This window comes from Vicia villosa, linkage group LG3 (assembly GCF_029867415.1).
Source record: "Vicia villosa cultivar HV-30 ecotype Madison, WI linkage group LG3, Vvil1.0, whole genome shotgun sequence".
NCBI lineage: Eukaryota > Viridiplantae > Streptophyta > Magnoliopsida > Fabales > Fabaceae > Vicia > Vicia villosa.
Window position 1 is genome coordinate 156,258,893 of NC_081182.1, and position 17,636 is coordinate 156,276,528.

A 17,636-nucleotide genomic window follows, 5' to 3' on the forward strand; every position below is an offset into this window, starting at 1 on the left:
TTTACCTCACATCGATGTACTGGTTGACAATACTGCACAATGCAAGATATTTTCCTTTATGGATGGATTCTCAGGTTACAATCAAATCAAGATGGCGCCCGAAGACATGGAAAAAACAACATTCACAACACCCTGGGGAACCTTTTGTTACAAAGTGATGCCCTTTGGTTTAAAGAATGCAGGAACAACGTATCAGCGTGCAATGGTAGCTCTGTTCCATGATATGATTCATCAGGAAATAGAAGTTTATGTGGATGATATGATTGCAAAGTCCAACACCGAAGAAGAACATCTAGGTCATCTGCACAAGCTGTTTGACAGACTCAGGAAGTACAGGTTGCGACTGAATCCTAACAAGTGTACCTTTGGAGTAAGATCCGGTAAGCTCTTGGGTTTCATAGTCAGCAGCAAGGATATTGAAGTTGATCCTGCCAAGGTCAAAGCCATTCAAGAAATGCCCATACCCCGTACCGAGAAACAAGTCAGAGGATTCTTGGGACGTCTGAACTACATCGCCAGATTTATTGACCATATGACTACTACTTGTGTGCCAGTCTTCAAATTGTTGAAGAAAGATCAAGTTGAAAGATGGAACGACAAATGCCAATTAGCCTTTGATAAGATCAACAAATATCTTCAAAAACCACCAATCTTGTTACCACCAGTGGAAGGAAGACCTCTGATAATGTACCTAACAGTGTTAGAAGATTCAATGGGGTGTGTACTAGGGAAACATAACGAGTCTGGTCGAAAAGAGCATGCAATCTACTATCTTAGCAAAAAGTTTACCGATTGTGAAATAAGATACTCACTGCTCGAAAAAACTTGTTGTGCCTTGGCATGGGCGGCTCGCCGACTAAGACAGTATGTGCTAAACCATACCACTTTGCTAATCTCCAAAATGGATCCTATCAAATATGTGTTCGAAAAACCTGCTCTCTCTGGAAGAATAGCAAGATGGCAAATGATCTTAACAGAGTATGACATCCAGTACACTTCGCAAAAGGCAATCAAAGGAAGTGTGGTAGCTGATCATCTGGCTCATCAAGCAGTGGATGATTATCAAGCGTTGAACTTTGACTTCCCAGATGAAGACATTATGCTAGTTACTGACTACGAACAACCCGGACCGGAGGAAGGACCCGAGTCAGGGTCTCGATGGACTATGGTTTTTGATGGAGCCTCTAATGCGCTTGGCAATGGCATCGGAGCTGTAATCATTTCTCCTGCAGGAGGACATACACCATTCACTGCCAGATTATGTTTCAACTGCACTAACAATATAGCCGAGTATGAACCATTTATTCTTGGTCTCAAAGCTGCAATCGATCTGAGAATCAAGTTCCTGGAGGTCTATGGAGACTCGGCCCTTGTAATTTATCAAGTCAAAGGGGAATGGGACACGAAGCATGTAACACCCTAATTCTACCCCGAGCATTTGTGCGTAAATTATAGTGCGAGAAATCAGAGTATTTAAAAATTTCAAACAACACATTGGAGTATCACATATCAACTTAAAACTTCAACTTGTATTTCATTCAACAATGATACATAGCATTCCCATTCAAAATCAACAAATTTGTTTCTAAGTAATACGGTCTGGGTATTATTTAATTCTAAAAGTTGTAGTACCAAAAATCATTGCACAAACAGAAAATGAAATTAATATCACAAAATGATTAATCTATACCCAAAATCCACATAAAATTCATCATATTCCCATTTAGGTAGTAAGAATCCCCCCTTACCTTAGATTGAGTGCAGCTCTAAGAAGATTCGATGAAAATTGGAAGAAAAATGACACTTGAGAGCAACACTTTAGATCTCCTCTTCATAACCCTAACCCCTTTCCTCTTTTCTTTTTCTCCTTTCCTCGGTTCCTCTTCTTCTACTATGTTTCTATTTTTTATTAAACCCACCAATCTGCTTCCAAGAATCCCCATTTCTTTTCACCAAAGCACAACCCACATGTTATTTCTCTCACACTAAAAAAAAAAGGAGAATATGTTCTGTCAAAAGCCAGTGACATAGCGCCTCAAATCCATATCCTCTCTTTTTTTTGACTTGGCCAATGAGAACCGAACAGCCGCTGGCCCATAAGTCATCTCCCTTAAACCAGTAAAAACAAATAATACTATCACCTAATGGGCCTAAAAGAAATACACCCATAATAATTAAAGATACCATAAAATAAGCCCAAATTAATTTCTACACTTAATGTAAAAATAATACTTTCACTTAAACTCCATTAAAATAATTTTCGATTATTTTAATATACCGACTTAATAAAATAATTCCGACTTTGACGATAAAATTCCAACAATTGAATAATATTATCCTTAATATTATTCTTCCGACTATCCAACTTAATAAATCCAAATACGCTTCTTAAAAAAAATACCGACAAATCCAAATTCGACTAAATCCAATATTTAAATCCTTTAATAATTTAATTAACCAATTTAATTAAATTCGGGGCGTTACAACTCTCCACCACTTAGGATATTTTCGTCCTCGAAAATCCGTCCAACACAACCATCCCTAACATCGCGTCCTCATCCAACTTTCTCATTCGCAAGTTGCGCTTGACAACACTCCGACTATTACTTTTCCGATATATTTGTATCTCAACACGACTTGAATCCAAAACTCATACGTCAAACTCTCAATTGTCCTTGCAACATAATCGTAACTAACTTGCCAACCATTTCAGCAATATCTTGGAACAACATCTTACGACGTAGCAACAACTTTCTCTTGCTTATATTTGGCGATACGACATTGCTTCATCATCGCAACAACATACTCAACATTGATACACAAATACAATTCTTATTTCCATACTCAGGTGTCATTCACTAACGAAGCACCAACAACAACATTACTGCAACTGTGACAAACGTATCATAATACGAACCTGATAACATAACTCGACTAATAACCATATAACCCATCATCGACCAACAACTTACAAGAACATCCTAATTCATCGGCATCATTCACAAGAAAACACAATACATCTGGTACAACATGCTTGAGTTGCACAACTCTGATCATCCATCTTAATTCACTGTCCTTATTAGAGTTTCCATCGACTTATACGATTCACAAGCTTCAACTAAGTTTCAGACTTTTCTCAGCATCCATCACCTCACGCACCATTAAGACAATAAGATAAGTCTATAACATCCAATACAATTCCGTCTACTATCGACAAGAGATTAAGGGTGATCAAGTCCTCAATTTGTCAATAGACATCCGACAATCACAATGGAGTATAACCATCATTACCAACTATAATAGTGCTCCTCTAGAAATTGTACTTACGTCACCAAAAGCACCATACTTCAACAACTTGCAAAACCATCTGAACCTGCTAACACCAACGTCTTGCAGCTACTTACTAAAACACCTCTGACGATACACTAGAACAAATTTCTTTACACCATCATTAACACTTCTTATCATTGAAATCATACTCGTCTCTTCGCATTTCTGACTCTTACTCGCGATCCATAATGTTTCAACAACGTTGACAGCTTCTACCACATTTTCAATCACTTATCAATAATCCTACAGCAAGGCCTATATCAATACTTCACTTAATTGTTGTTCCTTCGTCAACAGCTTACATATGACTACTTACACAATAACATACTCGGCTTAACTTTGTTTCAGACACTTGCGGCAATAACCATTTATATTCAACAGGCTTCACTTCTACTATATCCATAACACCCCTATAAGGTAGAGTATAGTCTCACCTCTTTGTAGGCTCAAACGGTACGTCAATCCGACACTCGAGGCTCACGATACAATTCTCTGACGTTATCCGAAATACAATCATCAACGTCATGCTGCGATAACCCTTACGATATCTCTCAAACTCTTCAAATGAAACACTTGATATTAATATTGCTCCTCAACAAACCTTCGAATTGCTTCTTCAATTCACTCATCTCTGACACTGACATCCTGCGCGATACCAACACCCAAGTCCGTTTTCCAAGGACAAGCGTAACCGCTAACTTCACCTCTTTCCAACACCATCTTGTCACAAATAAATCTACTTACAGTTGCGACATCCATTCTTGTATTAAAATTCACCTCGTTATCTTTCTGACGCTTCAAATCGGATATCCGACAATCACTTATGCGAATCCAACATAAAGTCCACCGCAACTTCATCACTCTATCACTTTTCCAACACCGGTACCTTTCACAACGGCTAATCACACTGACAACTTCACAGTTCATCCACAATGCTGAATACAACAACTTTCTAAATTCCATGTTCCAGGATTTATTCTTGGTACTTAACAGTTAACTCCCGAAACATCATGAGTTTGCACCATACTTGCAGATCAACAATTGCTACACTGTTCCTCATTCTTCGAAGAGTAAACGTCAACAATTCTTGATCATTCTCCTTCTACAGACGCTCCAAGATTGTTAAACAACCAAAACATTGAATCCATGTCTACAAGCTCCAACAATACTTGCACTGTCTCCTTAAGCAGTACATTGCACCAACAACTTACAACTGAAACATATCCGAGGAGCAAAGCTTCTCCCCCACTTCGCTCAAACTACTTCCTGCAACAAAACAAATAAGTACCAACAGTGTTTCACACACATGTCGTATACTAAGGAATAAAACACTAACAGCATTCAACTGTCACAAAACTCAACTGACTCGACAACTTGGCCGGACGGACCGATCTGCTCTGATACCACTAATGTAACACCCTAATTCTACCCCGAGCATTTGTGCGTAAATTATAGTGCGAGAAATCAGAGTATTTAAAAATTTCAAACAACACATTGGAGTATCACATATCAACTTAAAACTTCAACTTGTATTTCATTCAACAATGATACATAGCATTCCCATTCAAAATCAACAAATTTGTTTCTAAGTAATACGGTCTGGGTATTATTTAATTCTAAAAGTTGTAGTACCAAAAATCATTGCACAAACAGAAAATGAAATTAATATCACAAAATGATTAATCTATACCCAAAATCCACATAAAATTCATCATATTCCCATTTAGGTAGTAAGAATCCCCCCTTACCTTAGATTGAGTGCAGCTCTAAGAAGATTCGATGAAAATTGGAAGAAAAATGACACTTGAGAGCAACACTTTAGATCTCCTCTTCATAACCCTAACCCCTTTCCTCTTTTCTTTTTCTCCTTTCCTCGGTTCCTCTTCTTCTACTATGTTTCTATTTTTTATTAAACCCACCAATCTGCTTCCAAGAATCCCCATTTCTTTTCACCAAAGCACAACCCACATGTTATTTCTCTCACACTAAAAAAAAAAGGAGAATATGTTCTGTCAAAAGCCAGTGACATAGCGCCTCAAATCCATATCCTCTCTTTTTTTTGACTTGGCCAATGAGAACCGAACAGCCGCTGGCCCATAAGTCATCTCCCTTAAACCAGTAAAAACAAATAATACTATCACCTAATGGGCCTAAAAGAAATACACCCATAATAATTAAAGATACCATAAAATAAGCCCAAATTAATTTCTACACTTAATGTAAAAATAATACTTTCACTTAAACTCCATTAAAATAATTTTCGATTATTTTAATATACCGACTTAATAAAATAATTCCGACTTTGACGATAAAATTCCAACAATTGAATAATATTATCCTTAATATTATTCTTCCGACTATCCAACTTAATAAATCCAAATACGCTTCTTAAAAAAAATACCGACAAATCCAAATTCGACTAAATCCAATATTTAAATCCTTTAATAATTTAATTAACCAATTTAATTAAATTCGGGGCGTTACAACTCTCCACCACTTAGGATATTTTCGTCCTCGAAAATCCGTCCAACACAACCATCCCTAACATCGCGTCCTCATCCAACTTTCTCATTCGCAAGTTGCGCTTGACAACACTCCGACTATTACTTTTCCGATATATTTGTATCTCAACACGACTTGAATCCAAAACTCATACGTCAAACTCTCAATTGTCCTTGCAACATAATCGTAACTAACTTGCCAACCATTTCAGCAATATCTTGGAACAACATCTTACGACGTAGCAACAACTTTCTCTTGCTTATATTTGGCGATACGACATTGCTTCATCATCGCAACAACATACTCAACATTGATACACAAATACAATTCTTATTTCCATACTCAGGTGTCATTCACTAACGAAGCACCAACAACAACATTACTGCAACTGTGACAAACGTATCATAATACGAACCTGATAACATAACTCGACTAATAACCATATAACCCATCATCGACCAACAACTTACAAGAACATCCTAATTCATCGGCATCATTCACAAGAAAACACAATACATCTGGTACAACATGCTTGAGTTGCACAACTCTGATCATCCATCTTAATTCACTGTCCTTATTAGAGTTTCCATCGACTTATACGATTCACAAGCTTCAACTAAGTTTCAGACTTTTCTCAGCATCCATCACCTCACGCACCATTAAGACAATAAGATAAGTCTATAACATCCAATACAATTCCGTCTACTATCGACAAGAGATTAAGGGTGATCAAGTCCTCAATTTGTCAATAGACATCCGACAATCACAATGGAGTATAACCATCATTACCAACTATAATAGTGCTCCTCTAGAAATTGTACTTACGTCACCAAAAGCACCATACTTCAACAACTTGCAAAACCATCTGAACCTGCTAACACCAACGTCTTGCAGCTACTTACTAAAACACCTCTGACGATACACTAGAACAAATTTCTTTACACCATCATTAACACTTCTTATCATTGAAATCATACTCGTCTCTTCGCATTTCTGACTCTTACTCGCGATCCATAATGTTTCAACAACGTTGACAGCTTCTACCACATTTTCAATCACTTATCAATAATCCTACAGCAAGGCCTATAACAATACTTCACTTAATTGTTGTTCCTTCGTCAACAGCTTACATATGACTACTTACACAATAACATACTCGGCTTAACTTTGTTTCAGACACTTGCGGCAATAACCATTTATATTCAACAGGCTTCACTTCTACTATATCCATAACACCCCTATAAGGTAGAGTATAGTCTCACCTCTTTGTAGGCTCAAACGGTACGTCAATCCGACACTCGAGGCTCACGATACAATTCTCTGACGTTATCCGAAATACAATCATCAACGTCATGCTGCGATAATCCTTACGATATCTCTCAAACTCTTCAAATGAAACACTTGATATTAATATTGCTCCTCAACAAACCTTCGAATTGCTTCTTCAATTCACTCATCTCTGACACTGACATCCTGCGCGATACCAACACCCAAGTCCGTTTTCCAAGGACAAGCGTAACCGCTAACTTCACCTCTTTCCAACACCATCTTGTCACAAATAAATCTACTTACAGTTGCGACATCCATTCTTGTATTAAAATTCACCTCGTTATCTTTCTGACGCTTCAAATCGGATATCCGACAATCACTTATGCGAATCCAACATAAAGTCCACCGCAACTTCATCACTCTATCACTTTTCCAACACCGGTACCTTTCACAACGGCTAATCACACTGACAACTTCACAGTTCATCCACAATGCTGAATACAACAACTTTCTAAATTCCATGTTCCAGGATTTATTCTTGGTACTTAACAGTTAACTCCCGAAACATCATGAGTTTGCACCATACTTGCAGATCAACAATTGCTACACTGTTCCTCATTCTTCGAAGAGTAAACGTCAACAATTCTTGATCATTCTCCTTCTACAGACGCTCCAAGATTGTTAAACAACCAAAACATTGAATCCATGTCTACAAGCTCCAACAATACTTGCACTGTCTCCTTAAGCAGTACATTGCACCAACAACTTACAACTGAAACATATCCGAGGAGCAAAGCTTCTCCCCCACTTCGCTCAAACTACTTCCTGCAACAAAACAAATAAGTACCAACAGTGTTTCACACACATGTCGTATACTAAGGAATAAAACACTAACAGCATTCAACTGTCACAAAACTCAACTGACTCGACAACTTGGCCGGACGGACCGATCTGCTCTGATACCACTAATGTAACACCCTAATTCTACCCCGAGCATTTGTGCGTAAATTATAGTGCGAGAAATCAGAGTATTTAAAAATTTCAAACAACACATTGGAGTATCACATATCAACTTAAAACTTCAACTTGTATTTCATTCAACAATGATACATAGCATTCCCATTCAAAATCAACAAATTTGTTTCTAAGTAATACGGTCTGGGTATTATTTAATTCTAAAAGTTGTAGTACCAAAAATCATTGCACAAACAGAAAATGAAATTAATATCACAAAATGATTAATCTATACCCAAAATCCACATAAAATTCATCATATTCCCATTTAGGTAGTAAGAATCCCCCCTTACCTTAGATTGAGTGCAGCTCTAAGAAGATTCGATGAAAATTGGAAGAAAAATGACACTTGAGAGCAACACTTTAGATCTCCTCTTCATAACCCTAACCCCTTTCCTCTTTTCTTTTTCTCCTTTCCTCGGTTCCTCTTCTTCTACTATGTTTCTATTTTTTATTAAACCCACCAATCTGCTTCCAAGAATCCCCATTTCTTTTCACCAAAGCACAACCCACATGTTATTTCTCTCACACTAAAAAAAAAAGGAGAATATGTTCTGTCAAAAGCCAGTGACATAGCGCCTCAAATCCATATCCTCTCTTTTTTTTGACTTGGCCAATGAGAACCGAACAGCCGCTGGCCCATAAGTCATCTCCCTTAAACCAGTAAAAACAAATAATACTATCACCTAATGGGCCTAAAAGAAATACACCCATAATAATTAAAGATACCATAAAATAAGCCCAAATTAATTTCTACACTTAATGTAAAAATAATACTTTCACTTAAACTCCATTAAAATAATTTTCGATTATTTTAATATACCGACTTAATAAAATAATTCCGACTTTGACGATAAAATTCCAACAATTGAATAATATTATCCTTAATATTATTCTTCCGACTATCCAACTTAATAAATCCAAATACGCTTCTTAAAAAAAATACCGACAAATCCAAATTCGACTAAATCCAATATTTAAATCCTTTAATAATTTAATTAACCAATTTAATTAAATTTGGGGCGTTACAAAGCACCCGAATCTAATTCCTTACAAAGAATATGTGCTGAGTTTGATTCCTTACTTTGAAGAAATCACTTTTGAACATATCCCGTGAGAAGAAAATCAACTTGCTGATGCCTTAGCTACCATGTCATCTATATTCAAAGTCAGGTGGGACAATGAGGCGCCAATGATCACCAATTAATGACAGGATGAACCAGCCTATTGCAATGAGATTGATACTGAAGGAGTGGAAGAAAAACCATGGTTCCATGAAGTAAAAAGATATCTCGAAGCCCAGGAATATCCTGAAGGGGCATCCATTAATGATAGAAAGTTTCTAAGAAGATTTTCTGCCAAATTCTTTCTAAGTAATGGAATCGTGTACAAGCGCAACCATGACTCGACTCTGCTTCGTTGTGTGAACAAGAGGGAAGCGGAATAGATTATGGAAGATATACACGATGGTGCCTTTGGTACTCATTCAAGTGGACATACAATGGCTAAAAAAATTCTGAGAGCAGGTTACTACTGGTCTACCATGGAGACAGACTGCCATCATCACTCTAGAACTTGTCACAAAAGCCAGATTTATGCCGACAAAGTGCATATACCTCTAATCCCATTAAACATTCTGACGGCTCCTTGGCCTTTTGCAATGTGGGGTATTGATATGATTGGAGAAATCAAGCCTACTGCTTCCAACGAACATCGTTTTATCCTGGTTGCATTTGACTACTTCACAAAATGGGTAGAGGCAGCCTCGTTTGCTTCAGTGACCAAGAATATTATGGCCCGGTTTATCAAGCATAATCTCGTTTGTCGGTATGGCGTCCCTAAAAGGATCATCATAGACAATGGCACAAATTTAAACAACAGGATGATTACCGAACTCTGCACGCAGTTCCAGATCAAACATCATAATTCATCCCCATATCGACCAAAGATGAATGGCGCGGTGGAAGCTGCCAACAAGAACATCAAGAAGATCATACAAAAGATGACAGTAACCTACAAAGACTGGCATGAGATGTTACCTTTTGCTCTTCATGGTTATCGCACCTCAGCACGTACCTCAACAGGGGCAACTCCATTTTCCTTAGTCTATGGTATGGAGGCAGTTCTTCCAATTGAAATTCAAATTCCTTCTCTAAGGATTATGAAAGAATCCGATCTAGACGAAGACGATTGGATTCGGACTCGGTTGGACCAGATAAACTTGATTGATGAGAAGAGGCTTGCGGCTATTTGTCATGGCCAGTTGTACCAGAAACGTATGATCAAAGCCTTCAACAAGAAAGTCAGGGGTCAGACATATCAAATCGGTGATTTGGTTGTAAAACGTATCATCTTACCATAGGGCGACCCCAGGGGCAAGTGGACTCCCACTTATCAGGGACCATTTGTAATCAAGAAATTATTCTCCGGCGGAGCCATGTTGCTTACCACTATGGATGGCGAGGATTTCCCACACCCTGTAAATGCGGACATAGTCAAAAAGTACTTCGCTTAAAGAAAAGCTCGCTAAGTTGAAAACCTAAAAAGGCGACTTAGGCAAAAAACGAGCGTCTCGGTGGATTGAAAACCTGAAAGGGCGATCCAGGCAAAAATTAGAGACTAAAAAATAATTATCCCGGTAGGCTGAAAACCTGAAAAGGCGGCCTAGGCAAAAGTTAGGGAATAAAGCGTACGACTATGTCCCGTTTGGCTACCTACTCACCTTCAAGGTTCAACACATCAAAGGCACCAATCAGTCCAATCATTTTCTTCCAACAAGTGAGGGACGAGATACTCAAAGACAGATTGGCAATAACAGAGTTGAAACTTGACTGGATTGTTTTCACATAGCTATTTCCCTTTATAAGTACTTTTCAAAGTTTTATGACAAATTCCAACTACTAGGATTTTTGTCTCCTTGTACTAATCAGCCTATTAAGGCTCTCTTTCAAATCAATACAGTTCATGCTCAAAATCAATGTTTTCACTTTTTCTGTTTTGAACGTGTAAACGTCCCAATGATAATTTTGAATGAACATATGCATTTGATTATGATTGATGTTTATAAGAAAAACAGGAATAGCATTCAGGTAATGTCCCAATCATCTGGACATCATCCCGAAACCAGCAACATGGGAATATCCCCCACAGAGCAATCTTCAAGGAGTTATCCCCGGATAAGCAAGGCCCAATTAATTCCCCGACGGAGTGTTTTATCACCGACACTGAGTACGGGCATCAGAAGAAACAGTTCCCCAACAGAGATACATTTCTCAGCAGAATCCTCGATGAGATTTCCCTCTCCAACAATATGATTCGAGGGGCCCTATCTCCAAGCTGGGATAGATATTACATCAGATGATTGTTCGTACTCCTTATTCCCTAGTGTCATACCCCAAATTTGTCCTACCCTATCCATCTGGCTTATAATTCATATACATACATCATTTAGGTCATAATCCATACCCATGCATGCATATCATTGGTATCAATCAAAGACTAGCAAGAAAGAGCTTTTATGGCAAGGAATTTCCTACCAAATGTGAGGATCTGAGGTGTGATTATGTGGCTTTGTTTTCATTGAAGTCTTCCTGAATTAGGGTTTTTCTCAACTCAAGGCATTGGTGGGGGTGTACAAGTCTAGAGGTCATCTGATCCTCTTAATCAGGGTTTCCTAGACCAAAGTCAACCAGTTGACTTTTGGGTCAACATTTAATCAGGGATGGATTATATGAGTGAGAAGCTTTCATACTAGCCATGTGGATGTATTCATTTGACTGGATTTGACTGGAGAAGATTTAATCAAGAATTTCATCAATAACCAGGAAAATCAAAACAGTTGACTTTTGGGTCAAAATCAGAAGAATTATTCAAATATTTTGGTGGAGAACCAGTCAAGAAAAGTCAAAGAATGGACAAAATCAGGAGTCTGACAAAAAGTTGCCAAAAATAGAAAAATGACAAAATTGGAAAGTTTTGACACTTAGAATTTTTTTTGAGGGTTTTAAATCTTGATGAGCAGTCCACTTCAGCCCTGATTTACACGTGGCAAATGGCATTTTTTTGAGAAACCTCCAACATCAAAGTTGTTCCTCTCATGGAGGAGAACAACTTTGTAGTTGGACACTTTTTCATTTGAAGCTTGGTTAGAAAGTTATGGAGGTTTGAAGTTGCTGAAGATTCATTTAATCTAAGTCACATTCCAAGTCATGGGCCAAGTCATGACCAGCCATCTCATCAACCATGTGGCATGCCAAATTTCAAGCTGAGTTTAGAGACATACATAAGTGCTATGAATGAAATCTTGGTATGTTTATGTTCCTTTCCATGTGCTCTATCCAACAAAACAAGAATCATGGCAATTGGATAAATATTGAGCCAAATGCAAGCCTCCAAAGTCACTGCCTCGCAAAATTCACATGGTGCATCCGGCCAGGCCAAGGAACATGTCACACGCGTGTCATTTGCACAAACACATGGTGTGCCAACTTCAGGTTCAATGTTCTCCTTCCACAAGGCCCCATTTTGAGTAAGCTTGATCTCTAAATATTCATTGCCATGTGCTCTTTCCAATGGGCTATGGATACTAAATTTTGAGCATATAATGAGTAGGATATAAGGCCTCAAAGTCATGCATTGACCAAGTGGCATTGTGGTTGAGATTGGGCATGTCACGCGCGCTGGTTATTGCAAGGTTGACATAACACATTCATGGATCATTTTATTGCACTTCTGGGCATTTTCCCAAGACATTTCTAATACCAATCTTACTCATTTATGTGCCCTCTTTACAATGAGGTCAAGAACAGCTCATTTGGACATTGGTTTGACATTTTAGAGAGGCACAAAGTCACTCATTCAAGGCTGGTGACTAAGCCAAAGCATGCCCTAGGTAATGCCTGCATATGCTGCCAGTTAATAGTGCACATAGCCAACAAGTTTCTTCATCAAGCTGCGCATGAGCCTGAACTACAAAAAGGGCAACGAGACTTTACTTCAAATGCCAAACTTGTGGATTAAGTGTCATCTCAAGTCCCACACTAAAAGATACATGCTGTGCACTATTCTCTTACCCTATAAAAGCAAAGCACACCCTCACTTCTCACACTCACGATTCATACACTACACACTCTCCTCTCTCTTTCTCTCACTTTCATTGTTCACTCCTGTTATACCCCAAAATTTGCCCACATCTTTTTTCAAGAAAACTCCAATCTGAAAATTAAGAGTCTCATATAATTATGGATTATTTCAACAAATATCCTAACATATGAAACACTTAGTTTTTAGAATTTTTCGTATACAGTAATTTGGCCTGCAGTTGAATTTATTCTTACGCAAACGCCAAATACTGTTTATTACTTCACACATGCTATTTATTTATTTACAGATAAATAGTACTGACGCAATTGGTACAGAGTTAAATCTTTTTGCAGGCGCAGAATCAGGAAACTCAGACTGTATTGGTAACAAGTAGATTATTATTATCTTTTGTTTCCCACTAATTTTTGTACTATATTCCATTATTTGCAAAAATCTTTTCAAATCTCTTTTTCAAAAATCAAATCTCTCTTTTTCCAACACTATCATACTCTTTCTTTCAAATCTTACTTCCACTCAAATTTTCCTTTTGTACGGAATCAAATCATTCCCCAACGTCTCTATCCTTCTTTCCATTCTATAAATACCTCCCATTTTCTTCCATAAAATCTCACATCAAATTCTAACTCATCTTTCAAATTCCTATCTCATATCTATTTTCTCTTCTTCCCTGACAAGAATGGCAAAGTGGATAGAGATACTGTTTCTTACAGTCATCACCATTGCTACGGTGATCATGACTTTCTTCTGCCTACATAGTCCTGAAGAGTGTGGACCTGCAATGGTTGCACTCCCAATCATCTACATGTTATTGTTCATAGCATGGGTCATTAATCGTCATTCTTAAAATTTGCAGTATTTCTTATTTCTTAAATGTACCGTTTATTCGTCGTACTGTTCAATATAGTATGTGATATTTGTACTGTCAGTATTAAATGTTGTACTATTTGTCATAATATTGCTTAATTACTAAGATAATATTTTGTGTGTTTTCTGCCAGTCAAATATTCCTATTTCTGTGCATTAAATGATTTTCAGGGTTATTATCGGTAATTTTGCCCGCATACCGTAAATATTAGTTATTTATTATGTCTATGTTTTTTTAACAAGTCATGTAAATAAGCTTTCATTTTTCACATAAAACAAAAAAAAACAAAAAAAGAAAATTAACTTTGACTGTTGATTTTTCACTCTAACTGCTACCTGAACAGTCAGTCGACAGCCAAACTGCTGGCAGTACAATTCTCAGTGTTTTGTACCATCAATCAAATCAATCTTTCACAATTAAAAATTCCAAGATCTTTTGTGCTAGAAGTCTTCTGAATATCACGCGATTAGCAGAAACTCAGCACTGCACAAAAATCAGGTACGCTTAACTGTCTCCTACACAAACAGTCCCTAATCAGGGTTTTTCTTGTTTTTACAGGAGCAACAAGTTTTTGAGAGCTCAAATGGATTTCATACACATCCATATATCTCAAAGTACCATCATACAAATTTTCAAACTTCAATTCATTCAGACGCACCGTCAGCAGCTCAAACAGTCAACAGACGACCCGTTTGACCAAAAAAGTCAACAGACAGTCAAAAATGAAATTTTTTGTCAAAGTCCATATTTTGTCAAAGGATTCATCATTTGATCAGTGGATGATCATAATTCATCAAGGAAAGATCAAAAATCAACAAAACCCTAAGATTCAAAATTAGGGTTTTTGCCTGAAAAGTCAACTCAACTTTGACTGGTCATAACTCTCTCATCCTTCATCCAAAAAATGCAAACCAAAGCTCATTTTGAAGGAAATTCAATTATCTTTCAAATGCCATTGATCCCATGGTCATTGGATTCACCATTTGAAAAATATGATCAAAGACATTACAGGTCATTTTCAAAGTCAACAAAAAGACACTTTTTTCAAAAGGACACACAAGGAGCTTCAAAAATCATTTTGACATGAGACCAAAGACATTGGTTAGAGGACTCTTTGAGGTTTCTAAAAAGTGAAAGATCTCCTTCATATGACAAAAATTGAAGGATTTACACCTTGTTGAAATTGGCTAAATTTTGGGAAAATGCATGAAATCAACATTGCTCAAAAATGTATTTTTTCCAAATGGGGCCAAGTTTTCAGCATTCAAACATCATTTCCATGATGATATGGGCCTCCCACGACCAAGACTAAGCCCACATCATTTTTTATCCATTTTTGGCATAATTTTATCTTATTTTAAGATTAAAATTAAAAAGAAAATGAAATGGATAAAGAATAGCTTGTATTCCAAGCATGACTCATTCAACTCTGTCCCAAAGCAAAGTACAGCAGAGGAGAAGAAGAAAATCAAGCCATGGTGGCTTAAAGGCAAAGCTACCAATGTTGAAAAAGTCAAGATTCCAAAAAAACTCATCAATGCTTTTGGCTTAGTTTCTAAGCACTCTAATGCTTATAAATAGGCTATAGCACTTCAGTAATAGAAGAGACAGAAATTGAGAGCAAAACTCTTGCTTGTAACACACTTGTAATCTCTTAAAATATTCAAAGAATTTTGAAATTCGAATTCCAAATTTAAGTCACTTTCCATTCAAACTAAACACTCAAACACGTTCCTTGAACTTCACTGAACATATCCAGATCATTTGCAAGCTCTGAAACTCCTTGAATCAAACGCTACAGGTCTCGATTCATCCAAACTAAAACTGACTTGTGTCTCATAACCCAAGCATATCTAGCACGATGTAGACATATATTTGAACTTGGTGTGGTGTGTAGATCATTTCTGGAGCTTTAATTGAGTTTTAGATGCTTACACACGAAGATACCATTTTAGGGTTCTTAAGCTAAAATTTGGGATCCTCTGATTTAGGCAAAATTAGAAGAAACCAATGACATATTTGAACTCAGGGGACGATTTTAAGCTTAACCATGGTCTCCTAAGTAATTTATATTGCTTGTATGAAATTTTGACACGTGCAGGTCTTGTAGCTACGGACGAAAACCGTCACTAAAGGCTTTACCTACAGTTGCAGAGCCTATAGCAACGGAGAGAGGAAGAAGATGAAGGCGTGGCAGGCTCTGGTTGGCCAGAATGCGCGCGCCAGCTTTTATTCAAATTCTTGGATCCTGTGTTGCGCTGTCCATGCTTTTGTCATGCTCCTCAAAATCTGAGCCCTCTGATTCACTTCCAGTCAGATCCAACGTGCCAGATCTCTCACCACACCATACTCCTTCATTGATTTCCACACAGGATCAGTATCCTTTTTATTTTCTATTTTATTTTCTATTTTATTTTAATTTCTTTGTTAAATTAATCAAAAATAGTTTTAAAAATCCAAAAAATACACAAAAAATATTTTTAGACTTCTAAAATAATATATTATTTTCTGAAATAAAAATATTTTATTTTTATTCAAAATTTTAATATTTTGCATAATTAATTAGTATATATTTATATATTAGCTTTTTAATTATTCTAACCAATCAAAAAATCATAAAAAAAATTGTTCTTTATATAAAATAGTGTTTATATATTATAAAATAATTTTGTACATATTTTGAATAATTTTTTCTCTATGTTTTAATTATTTATATAATTATTTGCATAATTATGTATTAATTAACTTAATCAATTTCAAATCAATTTCAAAAATTCCAAAAAAAGTAGTTTTGTTTTAAAATTAATTGACAAATATTTTGTACATATTTTAAACTTAATTTCTAGGTTTAAATCAATTTTCATCTTTTTTCTTCATTTTAATTTAATTAATCATGCATTAATTATAATTAAAACCAATCATAAAAAATCCAAAAACATGCCTTTTATTTTTCTTGCAATTTAAAATTCCTAGATAAATGTATAGGATGTCAAATTCATGTAAATAGGCTAGTTTACATTTTCCGCACAATCGATGTAATAGCGTAGATTTACTTTCCGCACTTTACATTTCCGCACTTTAATTTCCAGCAAATATAAACTGCGTGTATGTCAAAGATAAAATTGAACCGTTAGATCACTAACTTCAAAGATAAAATATCTGAATCCAATCACAATCACACTTGCACCTTTTAAGGTAATCCCTTCTCATTCTTTTCAAAATCAATGTCAAAAATTCTACTGTTTCGAGTACAAAATCAAACCTTTTGTTTATATCCGGTGAAAGGATAGATTTTTAAAGGAAATAAGGATAAAGACCTTACAACTCAAGGTAGACCTCCTAGTTTGCTTGCTCAAATCAAAACAAACAAAATTCTCATACACTGTTGTTTTTCAAAACAAAACTTTCAAAAAAAGACAATACTTTGTATACATCCAAACACGGATTATTACAAAGTTAACGTTCTTTTCAAAACATCTTTCGAAAGATAAACAAGCATTTTGTATACATCCACACACGGATCATTACAAAATTCAATTTACAAAAGTATTTG